Source organism: Pygocentrus nattereri, chromosome 29, assembly GCF_015220715.1.
Source record: "Pygocentrus nattereri isolate fPygNat1 chromosome 29, fPygNat1.pri, whole genome shotgun sequence".
NCBI classification, from domain to species: Eukaryota; Metazoa; Chordata; class Actinopteri; order Characiformes; family Serrasalmidae; genus Pygocentrus; species Pygocentrus nattereri.
Window position 1 is genome coordinate 7,867,743 of NC_051239.1, and position 23,604 is coordinate 7,891,346.

The 23,604-nt window shown below is 38.9% G+C and overlaps 1 protein-coding gene across 4 annotated transcripts in view; it reads left to right on the forward strand.

Moving 5' to 3' along the window:
• The first annotated feature begins 18,177 nt into the window (after positions 1-18,177).
• gpat2 (glycerol-3-phosphate acyltransferase 2, mitochondrial) overlaps positions 18,178-23,604 on the forward strand; it is a 309,817-nt gene continuing 304,390 nt past the window's right edge. For all 4 annotated transcript variants that reach the window (XR_005129900.1, XM_037536042.1, XM_037536041.1 and 1 more), the window contains exon 1: positions 18,178-18,224. The gene's annotated coding sequence lies outside the window, so the exon portion shown is untranslated. The remainder of the gene's footprint in view (positions 18,225-23,604) is intronic.

Below are 23,604 nucleotides of genomic sequence, written 5' to 3' on the forward strand. Positions count from 1 at the left end.
CAGCTCTCTGCATGTATCAACATAGACCAACAAACAGCTCTCTCCATAGATCATTCTAGACAAGCAAATTGCTAGACCAGCTGATATCTAACTCCAGATATCTGCAAAGACCAAAAATTGGTATTCAAATTTTGCTTCTTTAACTGAGCACTGACTAGAAGTCTATAGTCACCCAAATCTTTTCCATAAATACACCCCCAATTCATCTCTCATTTTGCTCAAAGTATATTCAGGTCTTCATCATGGTCACACAAACTGGTTGATGTGGTCAAGAGCACAGTATGAAATACTGTGAACAATGAAAATGATCAATCAGACAATTCGGGGAGACTACAGAGTAAATTTAAAAAATGTTTAGCTATCGAATCAACAAAAGTCATGAATGTAATCTAGTGTCTATAATATAATTATAATAATGAAACCTGGGATGCAGGTCTAAGGATGCCTTTATGGAAAGGATTTAGGTGACTATTGATGACTAGTGTTTGTTTTCCACATTACACTCATAGCTCCAGTGCTTCAGAGGCAAAATCTGGACGCCAAACATGGTTCGTCTGATCAAATACAGATAGAGTGAGTGGAAAATTGTGTAAATTGTTTTTCATGTAACCATTCCTTAGAGGAACCTTCCATTGAAAGGTTCTTTGGGGATCCTTAAGTGGTTCTTCTATGGCATCACTGCAGAAACCTCTATTTGGCACTTTTAGCATTAAACGTGCGCTACCCTTGACAGGAGTCCCTATCTTTAAGCCGGGCAGCCTCAGCGCTCAGAGATGCTTTAATATTTGTTTGTGTGAACTAAATATTAAGTTAAACATGAGGGAAAGGGGGAAGTGGAGGGAGAGGAGCAGTTTTTGGCAAAGGCCTCGGGACAGGAAGTCCAAAGTGTGCTCAGCCACGGCCTCATCACGTACCACATATCATCATCTCCGACAACGCGGCCCAGCCGGGTCCACGCTAATCCACTGAGGAAAAGCTCTTTTTTAGGACACATCCAGGCCCCACTGGTGTCCACTCTACATCTGGGTGAAATAGGAAAAGTGAGTGAGTCACAGTGGATATGGTGGATTTGCTTAAGCATGTCAGTTGCATGCCATTTGTGGTCAAACGCGCCTGTCATAAAGCATAACGTGATTAAAATGAGCAAGGAGGGAGAGTTTGTTCATGTTTAACACCACGGCCGTGGACAAATACACCGCAGTGGACCATGCTAGGCTTCTACAGCATTCCAAATGATGGCATTAACAATGAAGCCCTTAAACTCTGAGCTTATTTTTATTATGCAGTGTATGTACTGTATGTACTGTATGTATTGCAAAGCATTTGTTATATACTATGAAACTGATGTGACTTTCTAGTGACGTAGTGATTAAAGTGTGGGCTTATATATGGGCATATATGGTCAGTTTCTCTGACAGGGATTAGACTAAGTCCTGGACCACACAGCATTCTGAATAGAGATGCTCCTTTGAAAGGATGACTAGACATAATCCCTGACCAGGGAACAATAAAGAGCCCATTTCATGGGAAATGGAAGGCCTTTTAGAAAGAAACATGTAAGCAAAGCTACAGTTTAAAAAGCACATTCTAGTGCATGGGGTCCATATATGGAAACTAAGCTGTAAAACAGCCCATTCAGAATTCATTGTTTTTGTGGTGTCACAAAAACCAACCCTTATATCACTTATATTTGCTTATTCAGCCTACAGCAGCTTAGCTTCATCCATACACGTTGAAGGGAATGGTTTAGCATAGTCTGCGATTTAAAGGTTACATTACAGGGCAGCCAATCAGAACAAAGCTCCATATATACAGTCTTAAAGGCACAGAAACAAATGGGCCAAGACAAACAGAGGTCGGAAAACTAAACCAACACAAAAGTAGACCTCAGACAAAGACATGACCCCTACAGAATCACTTAAATAAAAGAACACTGTCAAGTCAAGTGATGTACCAAATTGTATGATTAACCCTTAAAAATGACGTTAAAAGCTTTAGTTCACTGGAACCCTCCAGGTGTTGGTGTTGTTGACATCAATAGAGTTGAAAAACACAGCCACTACCTTCTCAAGACTATCACAGTACTGTGTTTCAGACGTCAGACAACATATTCATAACTTTCATGTAATAACTTTCTGTTAACTTTAATGTAGAGGCATTAAATTCTACAGATGTCTGGTTCCTATCACCACCACTATAAACAATTATTCTCCAATACTTTTTCTAGAACGGAGCATTTTTGCATCAGAACACTCTGAATGACTTTGTTTACATCTTAGTTGTTCAATGTGGTAGAAATGTTTAAAAATTGGTGCAATTCCCTCTTAAGTATTATAAGCTTAAGAATAATGTATAGAAGTTACTGAGTAATTAGGCTTATCAATCAGAAACAAATACAAATTATGCACTAGATATCAGACAATATGATTGAACCCTCTACATTGTAAATGTAACTTTTGCTGCACAAGCCTCACATATTCTTTAGTTATATCCATCAAGACACACTGCTAAGCTGTACTGGACTACTAAAGTTTCTGCCATTGATGTGCAAGTAAAGTGTTACAAATTTGGCCTATTAGCAATGCAGAATCAAGACGTGTGACCCCTCATCATATCTGAATATTTGAGGGACATATTTGTTGACTGATACAAAACAAGGCTGTTGGTGAAACAGCTAAACACTCATGCATTTCCGTGTTTACATTTTGCACAGCGACTCTGGGAAGCTGGAACAGTAGCTCGGAGCGCCTGAACTGCTGCCAGAAAGGCACAGATTGCTGTGAACATCACTTATGAGAAGCTGCGTGCTTCCTGAACACGCTCGCTCGATTGCGTTGGCAAAGGAAGATCCAGCCGCGGATGACAATCCATATAAGGTGCCATACATTTAAATGCGGCTGTCCTCAGTTTTCTCAAGTGGCATTTTTAAGGACTTTTCATTTAGCAATTCTCTTTCTGTTACACCCATACTGTGATTTCTTAAGCCATTTTAATTACTCCAGCTTCACAGTGCATTTTTGTTTATACTAGCATTTATTCTTACAAGCTCAGAGCAGCTTTCTTTTCCCGTCACAAGCCAGTATGTAAGAGCTTTAAGCACCATTGTTCATAATGATAATGCAGAGAAAACAATTACCGCTTCAATTTTTACCATTGTTTCCTGATTCTGAAACACTGCCGACGGATTTGCATGAAACAATAAACACTCAACAGCAGCTTTATTAGAAACCCCAACTTTGTATTTCCATTCACTAGCCATTTTATGGGCTCCGCCAACCAAAGATCACCCTGCATTTGTTTATCTACCCAATCACAGCAGCCATTAAGCCCAAGTTATACATTTTTCAGTATAATAAAAGAATAAAAGAAAACATGAAACGTTAAAAGAAGATGACACAAAAGACTCAACAACTAAATATAATAACATTTTTATTCAGTGTTATAGGCTGTCCACTCTTTGTCTTTATTACAGCTTCCATTCTTTGGGGGACTTTGAAATGTGCAGCGATATTTTTCCACACATCTACAGTTCAGTTTTAGAAGTTGGTTGTATTTTCTGCTTCTCTCAATCCAAATAATCCCAAACACATTCAGTGGTGTTGAGGTCTGGACTCCAGGGTGTTCAGGCCATTGTTCAGCTTCTTTGTTGTGTTCATCTCATTTTCTCAGTGAGGTTCTTCTTGAACAGCTACACATCCTTTCAGACCCACAGCGCTGAGTGGTCTTCTCACAGTGGAAGGATGGACAGAAACACCTGTGGATGTTTTCAGATCTGAAGCAGCTTGTGTTGTAGCAGATGTTTTCTCCTCTCTCTCAGTGATGAAAGCTTTAAGTGCTGCTTATCTGATGGGGACAGTGTTGCTGGCCTTGCAGTTGTTAGAAGGTAGGGTGAGAGTGGACCACCCCCTGAAAATATTCAGCCAAGTGTGGCTCAGTGGTCAGAAACTGACTATTGAGGAAGCATTAGATGATGAATAACACAGATTTTGCATCAACAGATGGGCTGTGGTCTCTAACTGAACACTAGCAAGTGGTTTCTAAAACAGTAGCCGGCCAGTGAGTGTACTGGTCAAGCTTTCAAAACAAGTAAAGCACTGTGTTTGCCACTTTGTTGCTTTAAAAATCCAAAGTGGTATGTTTTTACTGCTATTTTGTGAGCCATTTTAATGTGTTTTTGCTTTTTGCCCAATTTAGCTGTGTGCAATTATCAGTGCTTGGATGTCTCTGCCTGTGTTATGCTTAAAGCACCAGCAATCTGCAGGGGCAAAGGCTGCACGTGCTCTCTGAGGCGTGTGACATCTGCCGCTGTGTCTTCTTGAAACATCAGTTGCACAGCATTGCCAAGAATCTTGTTTGTACTTGGATGAGGGGGCTAACTGCTCAGCTAACTTTTCTCTGCTACCCTACATTTTCTCTAATGCCTATGAAGTCACTAACTAACAGGCCTTTAACATGTCGAGACAATAATTCAACCTATACACATGCTGCCTATTTTGTTTATTATGTAAGGATGGGAACAGGGTCAGTCAGCAGCTTTGACAAAATAAAGCATAAATTTGAAGCAGAAATGAAGCAGAAATCTTCAACTAAGTGTTGAAAATGGGCAAATATGTCTGTAAAGATACTTTCCCAAACCTGCTGAGTGAAATAATAAGCAAAATGACCACAATGTGAATAAGATGATTGGCACCCAACTGATATCATTCTGCCACACTGGTGCTGGTATTTGATAGAGGAGATACTGGAGAGTTACTTTTTCCAAAAGACATTGTATCACAGTGTCTTCAGTGCATTCCCAGTGAACATTTCAGGAAAAAATCTCCCAAAGACAATAAGAAAGAAACATGGAACCAAGACTCAAAAGGAAAACCTTCTAAAGAACATGGGGGAGGAACATTGAGAGGAACCAAGACGCAAAAGGAAAGCCTTCTAAAGAACATGAGGAAAAACCAAAGGAGAAACTACAAAAGAGCACGAGGAAAAATCATTTAGAGGAACCAAGACTCAGGAGGAAAACCTTCTAAAGAGCATGAGGATGGACCAAGGGTGAAACTTCTAAAGAAAATGAGGAAGAACCATTTACAGGAACCAAGACTCAAAAAGAAATCATTCTAAAGAACCTGAGAAAGAACCCTTGAGAGGAACCAAGACTCAAAAAGAAAACATTCCAAAGAACTTGAGGAAGAACCATTGAGAGGAACCAAGACTCAAAAAGAAAACATTCTAAAGAACTTGATGGAGAACCACTGAGAGGAACCAAGACTCAAAAGGAAAACCTTCTAAAAACCGAGAAAGAACCCTTGAGAGGAACCAAGACTCAAAAAGAAAACATTCTAAAGAACTTGAGGAAGAACCATTGAGAGGAACCAAGACTCAAAAGGAAAACATTCTAAAGAACTTGAGAAAGAACTATTGAGAGGAACCAAGACTCAAAATGAAAATATTCTAAAGAACTTGAGGAAGAGACACTCAGAAGAATGAAAACTCAAAAGTAGAAACTTCTTTAAAGCATGAGAAAGAAAGTCTGTGAAACATTGAAATCTGATAAACTAATGCAAGTGTACAAGTGAGACTGAACAGAAGCTCTCAGATCAGACAGAGGAGAGATTTATGAGATAAGCCAAGGACTTATATTAGAGGTCTAATGACAGTCCTCTGTGGAATAGATTTGTTGGACTGACTACTGGTTGTAGTAAAGACTCAAAAGGAGAAGCTCCCTTAGAGCATGAAGAAGAAACACTTCAAGGAACCAAGACTCTAGAGCAGAACCCATCCTCCTCTGAGCTGCACCGGATACTGCAATGAGTACACAAACAGAACTACAATGAACTAATACAAGCGCACAAGTGAGACTGAACAGAAGCTCTCAGATCAGACAGAGGAGAGATTTATGAGATAAGCCAGGGACTTATATTAGAGGTCTAATGACAGTCAGTAAAGAATTCTCTGAAATAGATTTGGTACTCTTTGCACCATCAATATGATTTGCGTAGAAAAGCACTGGCTGTAGAACAAAATGCTTTAGAGGTTAAGAAGAAGCCCTGTTGTTGCTATATAGAACCCTTTCTATATAGAAGCAAAAAGGTTCCATATAGAATCATCTGTAGCACATTCTCCACCATTCTGAAGAACACTTTCACCATGCAAAGAACCATTTGAGTATTAACTCTTAAAAATGATGGTTCTAAAAGGGTTCTTTAGAGAAAAAAATGTTCTATATAGAACAATGAAAACTCAAAGAGCCCTTTGCATGATTAAAGAGTTCTCTGCATCATAAAAGCATTCTTCAGACTGATGGAGAATGTGTTGTATATAGAACCTTTTTGCGAAGGGTTTTATATAGCACCAAAAAGAGCTCGTCTGTTGTTGTGTAAAGTTTGTAATAACAGAAAACCCTCTGTGGTGCTACAAAGAAACACAATCCAAAAAATTCTTTAATCATTTTTTGAGTGTTCATTGTTCCACAAAATACATTTTCTTTACTAAAGAACCCTTGAAGAACCTTCTTTCTTAAGTGTGTGCACAAATCATTTTTCCAAGTTGTTAAGTTGTTCTTCAGATTGATAGAGAATGTGTTGTATATGGTTCTATATAGAATGTTTTCGAGAGCAGAAGAGCCCAAAACGTCATCATAACAATAGCAGAACGTTTTTTTTGGCATTATATGGAACCACCAATTTGAAGAAACATTTTGTGGGTCTAAATGGAACCTAAAGAACCTTTGGAGAATCATCTTTTCCTGCATATGCGCGTTGTAGACAGAGGGCAGAACAAGGTTGAGATTTGCAAGCTTTTGCAAGTCTGAATCAAAAAGCTAGTCAGAGGCAATTAGAGTCAATGGCAGTGCAGGGAGATTGAAGCTCATGCAGAGAGAAGGCTGGAGGAGTAGAAGAAAAGAACGAGTTGAGAGAAAAGAGACTGAAGAGAGAGAAATTTAGGAACATGGAGTACAGAAGTGGAGGGAGATGGTCGAGAGAGAGATAGAGAATGGGAGCTAAAGACGTGTGAATAAAGTAAATTAGTGACGAGGGGGGGGTAAAGACGTGATTTAGAGGGAAAGTGAGCGGAGGAGGAGGGATAGAGAGAAGGGATGCAGCGTGAGTGTCACGGCCTGATGGATGGAAAACTCCTTAAACTGATTATCCGTTTGAAACGCATCCTGAATGACGGGACGTGTAATGTGTGTGGCGTGAGGATGGAGGATTTTACCCTGTCAAAGAGCTGGCAGCAAACAAACCAGGGCCACCAGGGACAAAGTGTTACATTAAAGATCAGATCCGAGGGATCCAGCGTGTAAACAAGGCCTAATGTGGGGAATGGAGGTCTAATGCCGAACAATTAGGAATAATGATTACTCTCCAAACGCAAATCACACACACGCTGTTGGTAATGGCATCATCGCTATCATTAGAAAACTACATAATTTAATGTCTTCAGTTACACCATTGAAAAATGCCGTGCTTCACAATGTGAGAGGATTTCATGATGAATGGATCAATAGAAATGGCCCAAAATTGCTCTCATTTACATTAATATAGTCACACTGAAAAGTTTGAGCACCCCAGAAAATAAGTTAACAGTTATCCTTCATGGAAAACTTACATTTAATTTTATTTATTCACTGTTTATTTGCATATGAAATGTGCCATAACATTTGCCCAGGACACATTTTATGTTTTTTTATAATATGTTAAATGCAGCAAGTAAACAATAAGTGTTCATTAAATGTGCAGTTCTCTGTATAGGACCATTTCACTAGAGGTGCCAAAACTTTTGCACATGACTCTAGCTTTTCAGCATTTTTTTTTTTTTTTACTGGTTTTTAGTAATATAACATAAAATTAAGGAGGCCTATTCAAAGGAAACACTTTGTGGAAACACAAAGGAAATATTTGTGGAAATATTAATAATAGTGCTATCTTGACAATAAAGCCAAAAAGCATGCATTTTATCCTTTGGTTATGATGTCAGAACTTATCAGCACTCAAACCATTTAGGTTGGCTAAAAGAGTTTCAATATGTGCTTTTAACTATAGTTTGGAAAAGAAAACTGTCAAATCATTATTTTGGCAAAACCTACAATAAAAAATAAACTGTAAAAAAATGACATTTTCCATAAAGTCAACTTACAGTGCTGTGACTCATTTACTGGACAATTATGTAAAATTACAGGACATATTCTTTGTTTCTACAGAGACGTTTCCTCACTTTATTTACAGAATATTCTGTAAACATACAGATCTGTATGTGTATTTCCTTAAAAAAATAATTTTACATACTCTCCAGTAGAACCCAGCTGATATATTGATCAGTTGATAATACTCACCAATATTGAAGAGATTTAGTGATACCTAATCCTGACAATATTGTGATATGTAATTATGACTGTACTGTGCCAGGTATTAGTGACTTTTATTACACATGTGGCATTGCTTGGAATTCCATCAATCTGCCAAAGATGAGACGAAACCTTCAAGGGTCTTCAGGCGGTTTTTGTCACCTAATCAAGCTACATGCTTTTTATTTTTGCCACGATGTTATAATAAATCACGACAGAATCCCTTCAATTAAAATCATTTCAGCAATGCTACAGAAGCAAGGTATCTTAAAAATAAAGGTGTCAAAAAGGTTCTTCTCAGTGAAACTTTTTGCTTCCCTAAAAGGACTTTTCAGTGAATCGTTCTTAAAGAACAATTTTAATGAATGAGAACTGAACATGTAACGAACATTGTAAGTTTTAAAGAACCCCCAAATGCTGTATGTAATGTCAAAGATTCTATACCAGTGAAAGTTCCTAGAACCATCAATACAAGCTAAGAACCATTTGGGAACCTTTATTTTATAGCTACACTATGTAAGATCTGGGGATTTGGAGTCCTCTCTGGTGGAAACGGGTAATTGCACCCAACATGGAGAAAAACAATTTGTAATGGTTTTGTGCTTCAGAGTCCTTTCCGATGCAAATTAATCTCATAATTGCAAGTGAGTTGAAAAAGAATTTAAAGAGAACTTGGTGAAGGACATGTCTCCTGAGGATGTGAGTGAATTATCTACTATTGTAATTATATCTTTATCAGTATACTGTTAATTTAGCTAAACATCAAGTCAGACCTTTCTTTGGGCCTGTGAGTGTGAATAACATAAAGATGTATGACATGGTCCAAAATGCTCCAGTGAAATCTTAAGACTTTTTAATTATTATTTCAGACTCAAAATGTACATAATGAGGCTTTAAGGATAGCCGGAGCGGGGGGAACTGTTTAACATATCAATAAGATGTTTGGCCACAGAAACCTAATTTATCAACAAAAGACTATACCTGATCTGGCCTAACCATGTCATCTTTTGCATATGTGTGTAATAAGAGCATATGAAATTAATAACACTTTTTTTTAATGTAATTTCAGCCAACATTCCTTAATGTCCAACTTGACAATAGTAGCCACAGCAGAATTCATTAGTGGAAATCAAGAATTCAAAGCCGCTTATCCTTCTGGGTCGCGGGGGGAGCTGGAACCCATCCAGCAATCATTGAGTGGAAGGTAGGATACACAATAGACGGTTCTGTCAGTGAAAATGTGGAATTACCAAAAGAAGTTGAAGTATCCACAAATTTTGATGGCCAGTGTATTACCAAATGCTCATTCAGCTGATCATATTATCCATCACGACACACCGCACCACATGAGCCCCAGCCTTACTATGTAACGGCTCTTGCATCGAGGGCAGATTCCTATATGCTTGAACAGTGAATATTGACAAGGCTGGTGATTCTTTCTTGGGGAATCACCAACGCGGATGACAAAGTAATTTTCCTACAGTAACAATCATAACAACATGCATTTGGCACCTACTACCACGACATGGTTAACACGTGGCGGAAGCCGGCCTGAGTCACACACACGCAGTCATGTGTGTCAGAGCTACAGCCAAAGATAGCGTGTAATTACCAGGCCTCCAAATGATGGGTTAGTAAATTACAGCATTTCCTTCAGCCATGGCAGCAGCCAGTGATGACTTGGACGCATGGAGAGGAATCCGCTCAGGAGTCAATGATGCAAGTGAACGACTCATGATGCCAAAAATGTTTTGGGGGTGGACAGGAACGCTCCGGTGTGTTTCTGGGCACCGCAGTTGCAATTTCTGGGCTGGAGAAGGCTGACGAATGCAAGCAGTGACAACTTGGGCAGGAATGAATGGTGCACTCTTTTTACGTAATTTACCTCTTGTCCTATAGATGAGCCTCTAGTACTCATGAACAGTGTTGGAGGGATTAATTAAGAAACGTAATAAGGTAATGATGCAAATTACATGGTTAAAATGCAAGCATGTGATGTAATTTTTAGATGATTTAAAATGTGTAATGTCTAATCTGACTACTGCTTTTAACCTGCCTTATGTGGTTTGCTAACAGGTTAACCTGCTTTATAAAACTCAAACTGAATCAGACGATACAACCCATATCATGGAAAATGGAATTTTCCTTTTTTAAAGCTTTTCTGAAATAGATCTGAAATGATGGATACCTCTGAAAAACATACCAAATTTGTAAATCTGAAAAGCTGCCGAGTTTCCCAAGAGATTGGAAGAAAAAGTGAATTGTTACTCGTTTCTTAAACCAAAGACCACACAATGTCTGAAAACACAGCATTAACAAACTAGAAAAAGTGTCTCCAAAGAATTGCTATAGCGCATGAGTTAGCAGCCAGTAAACGCTGGAGTAGCCAGCCAAAATAGGACGCCAAATTAAAAAATTAGTAGCCAAATAAAAAATGTAATCCTTATAAGTAGAACGTAAAGATTTACGCCTGTTTTCAGTTATTCAACTCTGAAACAGTTCATTCTGGTGATCGCCTTATGTTTTCCAGATTAGATGTAATTCATTTCTCACTAACAGTGGTTGTGAATGATGTGGCATGTTCATATATAATGAAATTTAGCCAGCTTATACAGTGAGCTAAGTAAGCAAGTACACTTACTGTGTTTGATTCAATCAATTGTGAAAAGAACAGATTTATTATCAAATTGTGTTACTATTTCTGCCGCCTTTTAAATCAGAATTCATCTAAAGACTAAAAGCTGGTAACTACAAAGTAATCTCTTTTCCACTCACCCCACCCTTTGTGGACAGATGAGATGATAAGATACATCGACCAATATGATGGAGACTAAAGATGGCCAGTTCAGTACAATGACATTAGAAATGCAGAAAAAAACTATTTTTGGTCTATTAACAAGTGCCCGTGGGCTTATAGGAGCCATGTGCAGCAAGACATTGACACAAAACACACAGCCAAGAAAGAACAAGCAACTAAAAAACTGGATGCACAGTTTAGGTTCATCTTCAGAAATCTTACAGACTATATATAAGATTTACACTGTCCTAGATTCAGAACCATCTGTTGAAGAGTAGGCGTGCCTGTAGTTACTGATTTTGAACTGCTTCTGTTGGGAATATGGCTTCACGATATTGGGATTATATTGCTACATATATATGTTCCAATGCTCCTTTATTCATTTTAAAACCTCTGAAGTCGTGTATAATTCCTAATACCCAGATTAGCAACTGCAAGTGTTGGTTTGGAAAAAATGTATGAGATTTTTGAAAATCGACACCATCATGTGCTGTGGTACACAAAAAGCTCACAAACCAGATACATTTGTGTCCTGTGTATATTTTTCCACTGAATATCTCTGGATCCACTGAATTATGAGGTCATTAAGGAGTCAAAATATCAGCATTGCTACATCAGTGCAAATAGCTAGCTACCACTGCTGCGCACTTAACCACCATTAAACTTCACCATTATATAATAACACTCCAAATGTGCTCTACTACCGTCACAACATCCTGTCTACCACACTTGACAAAGCTTGCTGGTTTCTGTGGGGTATTTCGGTGAGGTGGCTTGTCTAATATCAAATCATTACACAACAATGTTAGGTGTTGCAAAATTCAGATTTTGACTGATTAATGAAGTCGCAATCCAGACGATCCAGTCATATACCATGGAAAATGTATGTAGGGCAAAACATATTGAGTTTGGAACCATTTGTGTTTCATATTTTCATATATGGAAATTATACTTTCGTTGAACTCTGAAAGAATGCTTTATACTACAGCACTGCAACATAAAACAATAGAAAATATGTACAGAGTCTGAATACAAACAGGGTACATAGTGTTGGGGTCAATATTTCCTTATTTTACCTCCTATTGTACCAAAAACAGTAGGAATCTTCATTCAATGTCTGCAGGAAACAGAGAGTCCAAGCCACTTTGACAAATCTATGAAGAAACTGTTGCATCGTATCCAAACCTTCGCAGCATTGCAAGTTGAGTATGGCCGAAGAACAGCGATATCTGGTCAGTATCAACTCTGTCTACTTTCCAGTTCCCACCAACCTCGCTCCTACTTGCTAAGATTGCCCCCTAGACTATGGAATTCTCTCCCTCAAGTCTGCTTTTCTCAGTGTGTTTGCTGTCTTTTTTTACTCCTGTTGATTGTTATTTTTTCTTATTCTTTTTCTTTATGTAGTATCAATCAATCAATCAATCAACCTTTATTATTTAGTATGTAGGGACAAATATAATAACTAGTATTATGCCCAAGAAGAACCACAGAAGAAAGTAACAAAAAAAGGTTGGCTAAAGTGACCTTTGTAGGCCTGACCTGAGTAGCAGCAGCCAACAGTCAATCATTCAGGACACGTGTGTCAGACCGTGTGGAAATGATGTATTCACAGCAGAAGCTATTGAAATGGAAATTCTGAGAACTAAGAAAATCCATGCTGAAAACTTTGAAAAATACACTCACATTAAAGCACATCTCCACATGAAAGCAAAAAAGAGAGCAGGAGAGACAAATAAATGAATGGCACGGATGGAAATTTGAGACTGAAGAAAGCCTGCTAAATTAAATGCTAGCATAAAAAACAGTGGTGTGCTGTCCAATTTCTTTAAGGAAGCTGGCAGCTCAAAACTCTGCAGGCCCAAGGCAGATATAACAGCAAGGAACACTTAAGAGTAGGACACAATCTGATGTGTGTCATTGTTGTGCACTACTTTATGAATTAGTAGTCTAATATGCTGCTGCCTACACCAGAACAATGCTAGCAACATCCTGTAAAGGACTTCAGTGTACAAGGTTACAATGTGTGTATTTGCTGCTTTAAATCCATCATTAGCGTTGCTCTAGCTCTATCTAAACCCATCAATGGCTTATCTCTAGCTTTAGTTAAACCCATCATTAGCGTTGCTCTAGCTCTATCTAAACCCATCAATGGCTTATCTCTAGCTTTAGTTAAACCCATCATTAGCGTTGCTCTAGCTCTATCTAAACCCATCATTAGCATTGCTCTAGCTCTATCTAAACCCATCATTAGCGTTGCTCTAGCTCTATCTAAACCCATCATTAGCGTTGCTCTAGCTCTTTCTAAACCCATCAATGGCTTATCTCTAGCTTTAGTTAAACCCATCATTAGCGTTGCTCTAGCTCTATCTAAACCCATCAATAGCTTAGCTCTTGTTGAATCCATCATTAGTGTTGCTCTAGCTCTATCTAAACCCATCAATAGCTTAGCTCTTGTTGAATCCATCATTAGCATTGCTCTAGCTCTATCTAAACCCATCAATGGCTTAGCTCTAGCTTTAGCTAAACCCATCATTAGCGTTGCTCTAGCTCTAGCTAAACCCATCATTAGTTTTGCTCTAGCTTTAGCTAAATCCATCATTAGCGTTGCTCTAGCTCTATCTAAACCCACCAATATTTTTGCATGTACTCCTTGTGTCTTTCAGGAGTGCTAGCATGCTAGCATTGGTACAAATGCAACCCCAAATGTACACCACAGGGATGCACTGTGGATTGGTTCACACAAAGTGATCACACAGGCGTATTTCATGTAGTGTGATATTACAAAGAGCGTTCTCATCTATGAGCGAAGAATCCTGCTTTTGTGTTATGGCTATTTCCCATACCTGTGGGCTAAACCATCGCCTTAAAGCCACTTGTTCCTTTTTGAGGTGGAAGAGTAATACCCTGAGTGCTGCCTATAACTCTTCTAATTTCGCAAAAAATATTTTCCTGGAAGCCTGTCAAAGAAAAGGCACACCATCTATCTGAAGCTAATGGAGTCTGACGCCAGTGCAGTCTTCTTCGGAAAGTTAAATGATAAAATGTACCATAAATAGGGGTTATATTTAAACAGAGGTGGAGAGCAATACCAAGCTCTATTTACACAGTTACATTTACTGAAGTAAAATCCTGAAGGAAGGATTTGTACAACCCCAATTCCAATGAAGTTGGGACGTTGTGTAAAACATGAATTTGAATATATATATATATATATATATATATATATATATATATATATATATATCATTGCGAAATCTGTGTTATCGGCATAGATCATCACAGCCATGCTGTTATTCGAGATAACACACAACCTCCATTGTTCTATCATTTTTATACAACAGTTAAACAAAAAAGTAAGTAAGAAATTATTAAACTGGGCCGTGAACGTGCCATTTAATATGTTTTAATGTCAGCAATTCCTTCTGCCAAATTACAGTTCCTTACCAAGCAACTTCAGAGTAACGTCAGAGTAATGAACTCCAGTAACTTGCTGCACAGCCAGTCAGTTCATTCTCTACCTCCTTACACTAAATTCCCAAACTGGCATCACCACTGAGCAGCTTTTCAGTTGGCATCTGTCACAGAAGAACAGCTTAACAACCTTTAATCTGTCAGAAATGAACCCAACACCATTTGTCAAACGTGTATTCTTCTTCAGAGTCTGACTAAATGAGACTGAGCCATAAAACTGCCGCAATATCAGGTTTAGCTCAGTTCTGTATTTTTTTTCAAGATCAGTATTAATGTTTTTTTGTTCCAGCCAGTCTGTAAAGCATCTTACAGCCCATTTTGGTGAATGGTATTGGGTTCATTCCTAGCTGATTCCAGTTGGTTTAGGTGTTCTTCTGTCACAGCTGCCGACTGAAAAGCCACTCAGTGGTCATGGCAGTTTTGGAATTTAGTGTAGACTTATTGTTTTATTTTTTTTCCACCAATATGCAAATAATTTGAAATTTTGCACTAAAATTTGCAGAAATGTGATGTTTGAGTGTATTCATTGTAGAGCATGAGTTAACTTCTGATGCCTTACAATCAACTCTCTATAAGCTACAATATATTGCCAAAAGTATTCACTCACCCATCCAAATCATTGTATTCAGGTGTTCCAATCACTTCCACGGCTACAGGTGTATAAAACCAAGCCCCTAGGCCTGCAGACTGTTTCTACAAACATTAGTGAAAGAATGGGTCGCTCTCAGGAGCTCAGTGAATTCCAATGTGCTACCGTGATCGGCAACAAGTCCAGTTGTGAAATTTACTCACTACTAAATATTCCACAGTCAACTGTCAGTGGTATTATAACAAAGTGGAAGCGATTGCGATTGACAGCAACTCAGCCACGAAGTGGTTGGTCACGTAAAATGACAGAACGGGGTCAGCGGATGCTGAGAGGCATAGTGTGCAGAGGTCATCAACTTTCTGCAGAGTCAATCACTACAGACCTCCAAACTTCATGTGGCCTTCAGATTAGCTCAAGAACAGTTTGTAGAGAGAGCTTCATGGAATGGGTTTCCAAAGCTGAGCAGCTGCATCCAAATGCATCACCAAGCGCAATGCAAAGTGTCTCATACAATGGAGTAAAGCACCGCCACTGGCAATCCGATGGATGAGTCTGGGTTTGGCAGTTGCCAGGAGAACGGTACTTGTATGTCTTCATTGTGCCAAGTGTAAAGTTTGGTGGAGGGGGGATTATGGTGTGGGGTTGTTTTTCAGGAGTTGGGCTTGGCCCCTTAGTTCCAGTGAAAGGAACTCTTAATGCTTCAGCACCAAGAGATTTTGGACAAATTCATGCTCCCAACTTTGTGGGAACAGTTTGGGGACGGTCCCTTCCTGTTCCAACATGACTGCGCACCAGTGCACAAAGCAGGTCCATAAAGACATGGATGAGCCAGTTTGGTGTAGAAGAACTTGACTGGCCTGCACAGAGTCCTGACCTCAACCTGACAGAACACTTGATGAATTAGATCACAAGCCAGGCCTTCTCGTCAAACATTACTGTCAGGTGCTTTTACTGAACTGGGAATATCTGCTTTGAGCTACAGTGGACCTGGAATTTATCACAGGAATCTCTCAAACTCCACTCTCTGGTGTCACTGCACCATTTTACACTTTTGATCTCTAACCACGTCCACTCAGCCTCCAACTGTACTAGCTAAATTAGCTTTTCTTACTTTTTTTTATTTATTTTTTTAGGTTTTCTATTGTGGTTGTTTTCTTGGTTGATTTACTTTTTATTGCTATTCCATTACTTTGACCTAATTTTATTATGTTTTCATTTTATCATTACTATTATTGCTTTCGTATTGTTTTCTTCATCTTTCTGTTTATACCCTACTATAGTCTGCGTTGCTATGGTGAATAGTCTGCACGCCAACTTTTAGGGTTAAAGGGTGAATTAGCAGTTCTACATTAACTCCATTTATTGCTAAAACTAAGTTAGAACATTTAGCGGATCTTTATTTTACTATAAAGGATGACTATTTTATTTTTTCCTAAAAGTCCAATTCTGTTGGCGACCCCTGGTGTAGTATCATGCTTTGTTGATCAAGATGAAGAGCTGTGTAATACTGAAGACAGCATAAAGCACTGCTAATATTCCTTCTGTCATTTGCCTTAAATTATGAATTCAAAGACTGAAATGAACATTTCCATAATTACTTCTGCACAGTGACATAAGGCAGTGAAAAAATATTTCACTGTTAGCCGCTCAATATATAACCTATGAAGCAGTGCCTTGAAAGGCAGGCCCCTGCAGATTCTTCCATTAGGACACACAGGCATGAAAGCCACATTATGCTGAAGGATTTGGCATGTAAGCATGAAACCCCTGTAGCACACCACTGATAAATGGCTACTGGGGAATTAACGTTTACATCTGAGGGGGCTATTTTTCTTTGTTTCACTATTGTTGCTTTAAATCTATATACAGGAAAAATGCAAGACTTTGTCCACATACAGCCCACACACACACACAGTGTGAAAACACACCAGCAAAAAAAGAGAAAATGGCTGGAAATTATAGGGTTACAAGGTCACCTTCTTTTTATTTTATCTGACCTTTTGTGAAGTACGCTGTCTTTTTGACCGACCGAGTGATTATAACCCTTTCAGACGCATTTTACATGATCAGTAAATGAGGGTAATGAGGGGAGTGCATTTACACAGACCCTCGGGTCACTACTTAGCATTTTCCTCCACTGCACCTTCAGCATTTCAGTTTTCAGTCACACAAATGTGGATAATACTGCTGTTGTTTTGGCCTGTACTTGACAACAGCAGCAGCAGGTACTTAATAAACAAGTGAGTGTGCAAAAGCAGTAGACAGACAAGTGGCTGTGTTGTCTGTGCTCATATTATGACTGGTGACAGCCTTCAGTGTTGGCAGATTGGGTAGTTTCCAGCTCAGTGGGGCTATTTTAATCACACTAGGTTGTAAAAAATGGCCTCGGGCTGGTAAAAAAGATTCTGATTGTTTTTTTGTGGCAATGATGATGATGATGATGATGATTATTATTATTATTATTATTATTATTATTATTTTGATTTGTACATTATTATACGATACTGGAATTTTATGTTATGTCCATCAACCATAGCAACGACAACAACAACAGCAACATGATAGTCTGTCAATAATGGAAATTATGGAGAGTGGAAAGGAAGAGGTTGCCAGTAATACCTCGTTCTTATCTTTGGATGAACAGAGTTGTCATTTTTGATCTAATATTTTTTTTTATCTGATTTTATTTGGTAGTTAAATCAGTGCAAATCTAAACCACGTTTTTGGAACGCAAATCCAGTTTATCCTCTTTTTGCTGTCACATTTTTAAGGCCCAATAGTTTACATCTTTATTATATTTCAGTTTTGGCGCTATTACCTTCTAATTCTGCGCATAGGATGATTTCGCTATGCCTGGTTTATAGTGAGTCGTCCAGCTTATAACCCTGATAAACCATGACTTGGCTGGAAACTGTCCACTCTGGCAACCCGGAATGGAACAAGTACTTAGGCCAATCTGGCAACTTTAACCTGCAGCCAGCGGATCGCCTATGAGCGCTGGACGCACCGCCGCACCTGCTGGACTTCAGGTCAGCTTATGCTTACTTCTTTGATGGTGATGTTGCTTAGTTTAAGCTCTCGGTAACATGACTCGGCTAATCTTAGGTCGAGAATCGTGAATTCAGAAACGTTTCTGCGCTTGGACTCAAATAACCCAGCTAGGGTAGGTTACCTAACATAGCTAGCTAGCTAGCTGACCATTTCAAAAAACAGTGAAATTTATCGGCACAAAACATGGAACTACTGTTTGAAAACCCATAAAAAAGTTTGTTACACGGTTAAACCGCATGTTTTAGTGTTATATAGGCATAATTCCTAGGAAGCTAGGCTCAAGAGGTTCGCTAGCTGATATTTGGGAGATTTGAGGCGTTAGCTTCGCGCTGCTAGCCGCGCGCTCATAGCGACCGTTAACTTGTGCTGGACTAGTTGACTCGCTCTGCTGCGTTTTTAACAGTTCTGTATACATGGAAGCTTTCTAAATGACTTTTCTGCAAACGACCCAATGTTTTCCTGCTGTAGGGTGGTGGATGTAGCTTTTCTGGGTACATGTGGAGGAGTGCCTAGCCACTACCCAGCCCACCGTGTGGAGGGCTGGATGTCCGTTATTAAAACTCTAGCTCTGTTGTCTGTTGTGTTCCCCGGTTCCCGAGATCTGTGCCTCGGTTTAAGTGGTTTTAAGACGACAGGAGAAAACGTGTAAATCACACCAATACACGTGACTCAACTGCACCCTCTCCTGCAGGTGAGTCTCTGTCCAGCGTCCGCGCTGCAGGTAGAAGTGGCACAAGTCATTTGTTTCCTGGAGTTTCAAGGTGGCTTCATTTCAGTGGTTGAGAGTCATTCAGAGTGGTTTGATGTGAAGTGTTTCATTGTAGAGACTCATTTTAGATTTCAGGCCCGTAGAGATTTATTTACAGTGGTGGTGATGGGGACGTCTACAACACACATATCGACATTTTATTTACCATCCAAGACCACCAGTGAAGCTGCACACCTACACGTCTTCTGCGTTTCTATATGCGACATTGGTGATGGTAAAATATTGGTTAAAAAGTGTTTTCTTTGGGGACTGTTTTAGTTTACAGCACCCTTATTGTACCCCCCCCCTCCCTCCATGAATATATTAAAATAAGTTTTAGGCCAAAACTTTGTCATGAAACTGCCATAAAACAACATCTCAGACATGGGATTTTCTGTGAGGGAGCTTATAGAGGTGGATGTCTGGTTCCTATCACTGTGGATGGAGAATGACAAACCACTCTGAATGACTTTGTTTACATCTAAATCGTTTAATTATGCAGAATTTTTAAATGATGCAACATTAAACAAATCTGTTCCCCTTTAAGTTATCTATGAAAAGGGAACTCCATCCTAAATTAAAAACTTTAACCATTACTAAATCCCTTGTTTTGATGATGTTGCCTGGAACATGCTGGGTATTGTAGTGAGGGAACATTGATGGGTGAAACCACTAAAACAGTATGTGAATCTGGTCAGGTCAGTGCGGCTGAGCAATGCAGAGCTTCTCTACAGAATATTACATAACATGGAAAAGATCACATTAAATGCACATTTTAGGCTGGAATGCCTCTTTAACCTGAATGTTTTTCTACATTCTTAGTTATTCCTGAAACTGTGCAGGTGGGCAAATTGTGGCTCTATTTCACATCCTTCAGTAAAATATGTAGTGTCTCAATTTCCAAATGTGGCAATGGGGATTACAGGGATTACTGAAAATGCTGTTCATTGTGGATTAGACGCAAGACTAGTGCCATCAGGCAAGCATTGATATGAAAATGGATGGAGTTTTGTGTAGCTTAAGTGCGGAAAGGAACTACTCATTCATCTGGGTTGCTGCATAACTAACCTCCTGGTGGCTATTCGGGCAGTAACTTACAGCTTCATTCACTTTTATATCAAGACCTGCCAGGTGGCATTACGCCTCTTAGTGCTGCTCTGTAATCTGCAATAACTGACTTATGTTTTCGGGTTTTCATTGTAATCCCATTTGTAACCTTCAGTCATGTCACATCTCAACCCTGATAAATTCAGGTTGCTCAAATCATTTGAGGAAATTTGTTACTACAAAGGATTCAAGTTTTTTAGCTGTTTGAAAATTATGCATGGAGTTGAATACACACAAAAGATTTTAACAGACAAAGTGCAAGTATAGATCACACAAACTATAGTGTTTTTAATTCTAGAGAATTACTGCTTTATATAATTTACTACTTTGTGGAACATTTACACAATTATAATGATAAGTTGAGATGTAGAAGACTACTTAGTCAGCAGTCTTTTAAGTGCTGACTACTACCTGGTTAATTAAGCAGTGGAACACGAGAGGGAGTGTGTTATCGCAAGATAACATCAGCGCTGTGATTTGGCCACAGGCACGAGCCAAAGGCGATGTTATTCACAATATACATGGACACCTTGTGTTCTATTGTTTTCATACAACAGTTAAATAAAAGGAATAAATGAGTAAACTGGGCCGTAAACGCGGCGTTTAATGTTTGCAGTTCCTTCTGTCAAATTATAATTCCTTAACAAGCAGCTTGTTGCTATGTCAGAGTAACGAGCTCCGCCCACTTGCAGCACAGCTGTCAGTTTGTTCTTCAGCTCCTTACACTAAATTCCCAAACTGTCATCACCACTGAATAGCTTTTCAGTCGGCAACTGTGACAGAAGAACAGCTAAACAACCTGGAATCAGCCAGAAATTAACCCAGTACCATTCACCAAACGTCTGGTCTGATCTTCAGAGTCTGACCAAATCAGACTGAGCCATAAAACTGTCACAATATCAAGGTCAGCTCAGTATTGTCAATTTATTTCAAGATCAGTATTAATGTTGCTTTGTTCCATCCAGTCTGTAAAGCATCTTGCAGCCCATTTAGTTTGTCGAATGGTATTGGGTTCATTTCTGGCTGATTCCAGGTTGTTTAGTTCTTCTGTCACAGCTGCTGGCTGAAAAGCTGCTCAGTGGTGATGACTGTGTGGGAATTAGTGTCGTCTCATCTTCAGAGTCTGACCAAATCACATGTCAGTCAAATATGATCTTAACAGTGTCCATTTTCTGTTTATGCGCAGAGTAAGAAGTAAAAACGTTCAGATGACTTGAGCATCTCCTACAGCTGTCAAAGTCGTTGCTTGGCAACGACTTTTCAGCGGAGTGATACAGTATTTGTGAAAAACCTGTGATCTTATGGTGCAATAACAGCACAGTTGGAACGCTGCTCAACCAATCTGCTTGGCCGAACTAACTGTTGTATAATGCATGACGGCGAACTGGACATTCAAAGTTTTTCAGTAGAGCCACAACAGAAAATTCTGGTGGCAAGAGTTCAGTTTTCTCCATGTTTGCTGTCGACCGCCACTGTAAAATAAACCAGATGTAAATTTTTTGGGGGGAACCATGAATGGCAAATGTCTTGTTGAATTTCAGGTTAAGTATTGTACAAAATAAAATGAGAATACAGAGCGTGTTTGCTTTTTCCACCTGAATAAACAGTTTACCGTCTTAAAGCTGTCCTTTGATAATCATCCATTTTTGCTCGTAACGCTGTCTGCTTTGTGTCGTCGTCAGGCACGTACCACTATGAGGCATGGAACAATGCTTTCTAAATGCAAACTTGAATGTAGCATGAATCTACCTGGATTAATAAAGGGAGAAATACAACATTTTTGTCTATAGGGTTACAAAAGCACTAAAAGTAACACCATAACCAAAATGGAATAGAATTTGTAAATGTATATCATTACACCCCTAACCAAGGCTGATTGGTATCTGAAGTTTGCTTCTTTAATTTTGCACTCAAATGAAGGCACTTGTACTCCACCAGTTAGCATCGTATAAACTGCAGGCCTAAATCGTCTCACATGCGCATCAAATAGCACTGAGATGTTAAGTAATCTCAAACAGTCTTGCTTACTTGGTTTTGGCACTGTTAACTATCAAAATGAACAAATGTCAGATAAAATTGAAATATCAAGCTGGCTGCTACTAGAAAATATATCACAAAACTTCAAGACGTTTTCAGGAGACACAGTATGTCAGTCTTTTTCTGAGATTTAATAAGCTGGAACAAACTTAAGTAGAATCTGTGCTCCACTTATAAAGATTACAAAAGTAATAATAGTAAACATACAACTACAGTGACTTTAATATTTACACACTGCGCTGCACTGAATCCAAATAAACAGGCCTAATTTTGCTCACTCTTTAATGAAACATGTAGTTAGTCAGTGTTTTCAGGGTACTGACATTATGCACGATACACTCAGAAAAGTGTGTTCAATTTATCACAATAATGATAAAATATCGTCCCATTGCCCACCTCTAGCTGCTACTACTGTTTTTACTTGCATGACATACTTTTGTCCCTTTTACACTTTGCTGCACAATGAGTTGTTGACAAAGATTTCACCCTTGAACAGAGGTTTAAATTGACCAATATTTCAAAGCAGTATTAGATAATGTATTTAATGTGCTCTGGTTTGGGAGGTGCTGGGCTTCTGTGCCTGAAAGATGTAGTTATTTCTTCGTAAGGCTACTCCAGGTAGATGCAGGCCCAATCTCTACATATGAGCGTCAGCATTGGCAGTTACATACATGAAAAATATTGGATATCGAAATAAATATCAGTGCATCAAGAGGAAAATACTAATTGTGAGCCCTGTATCAGTGTGTTTATCCTGTGAAGTCTCCACTGCAGGTTTTTTGAGCTCATTTGCTGAACAGTGCCATTTGCATATCACAAGTGACTTATTCTGATGCAGTGACCAGGCTACTAAAGTAAACATAATTAGTACATACTGTTTTATGACTGACTAATTGCAGAGGTCAAAGCTCAGTGTTTATGAACTTGCTAAATTGTGCAGTGCAGCCTCTGTCGGTGAGAATCTGGACAGCATACAGCAGTGACACTGCAGTGTATAAGGCATACGCCTTGACTGATTTTGTGTGTGTGTGTGTGTGTGTGTGTGTGTGTGAGAGAGAGAGAGACACTTTCCAATTATGGACAAGTATTTCTGATTATGCAGCAGTTTGTCAGGTTTGCAGCAATATGTGCATTGAGGCAGTACTGTGTGTGTGTGTGTTTAAGTGAGGGTTCCTGTGCCTGTGTGTTTTTTTTTTTTTTTTTTTTTCTCCCAGTCTTTAGAGGCATGTCTCTTTCAGATGACTTCATCATAATGTCTGAATAGTGTAAAGTTATGTAAATTGTGATTTGACCTCTCTAAACTTCCACAAGTGCATTGTTTCATAGTAGCTGCTGTTTGGTCAAGCTTGGTAGCTTTACTACTTGTAGATCTATAAAAATCTAAAATATACAACAAAAATTACTCAGTTTATCCAAACAGTGTGGCCTTGCATACAAATCCAAAATAAAATTCATTTTGAGCTTGA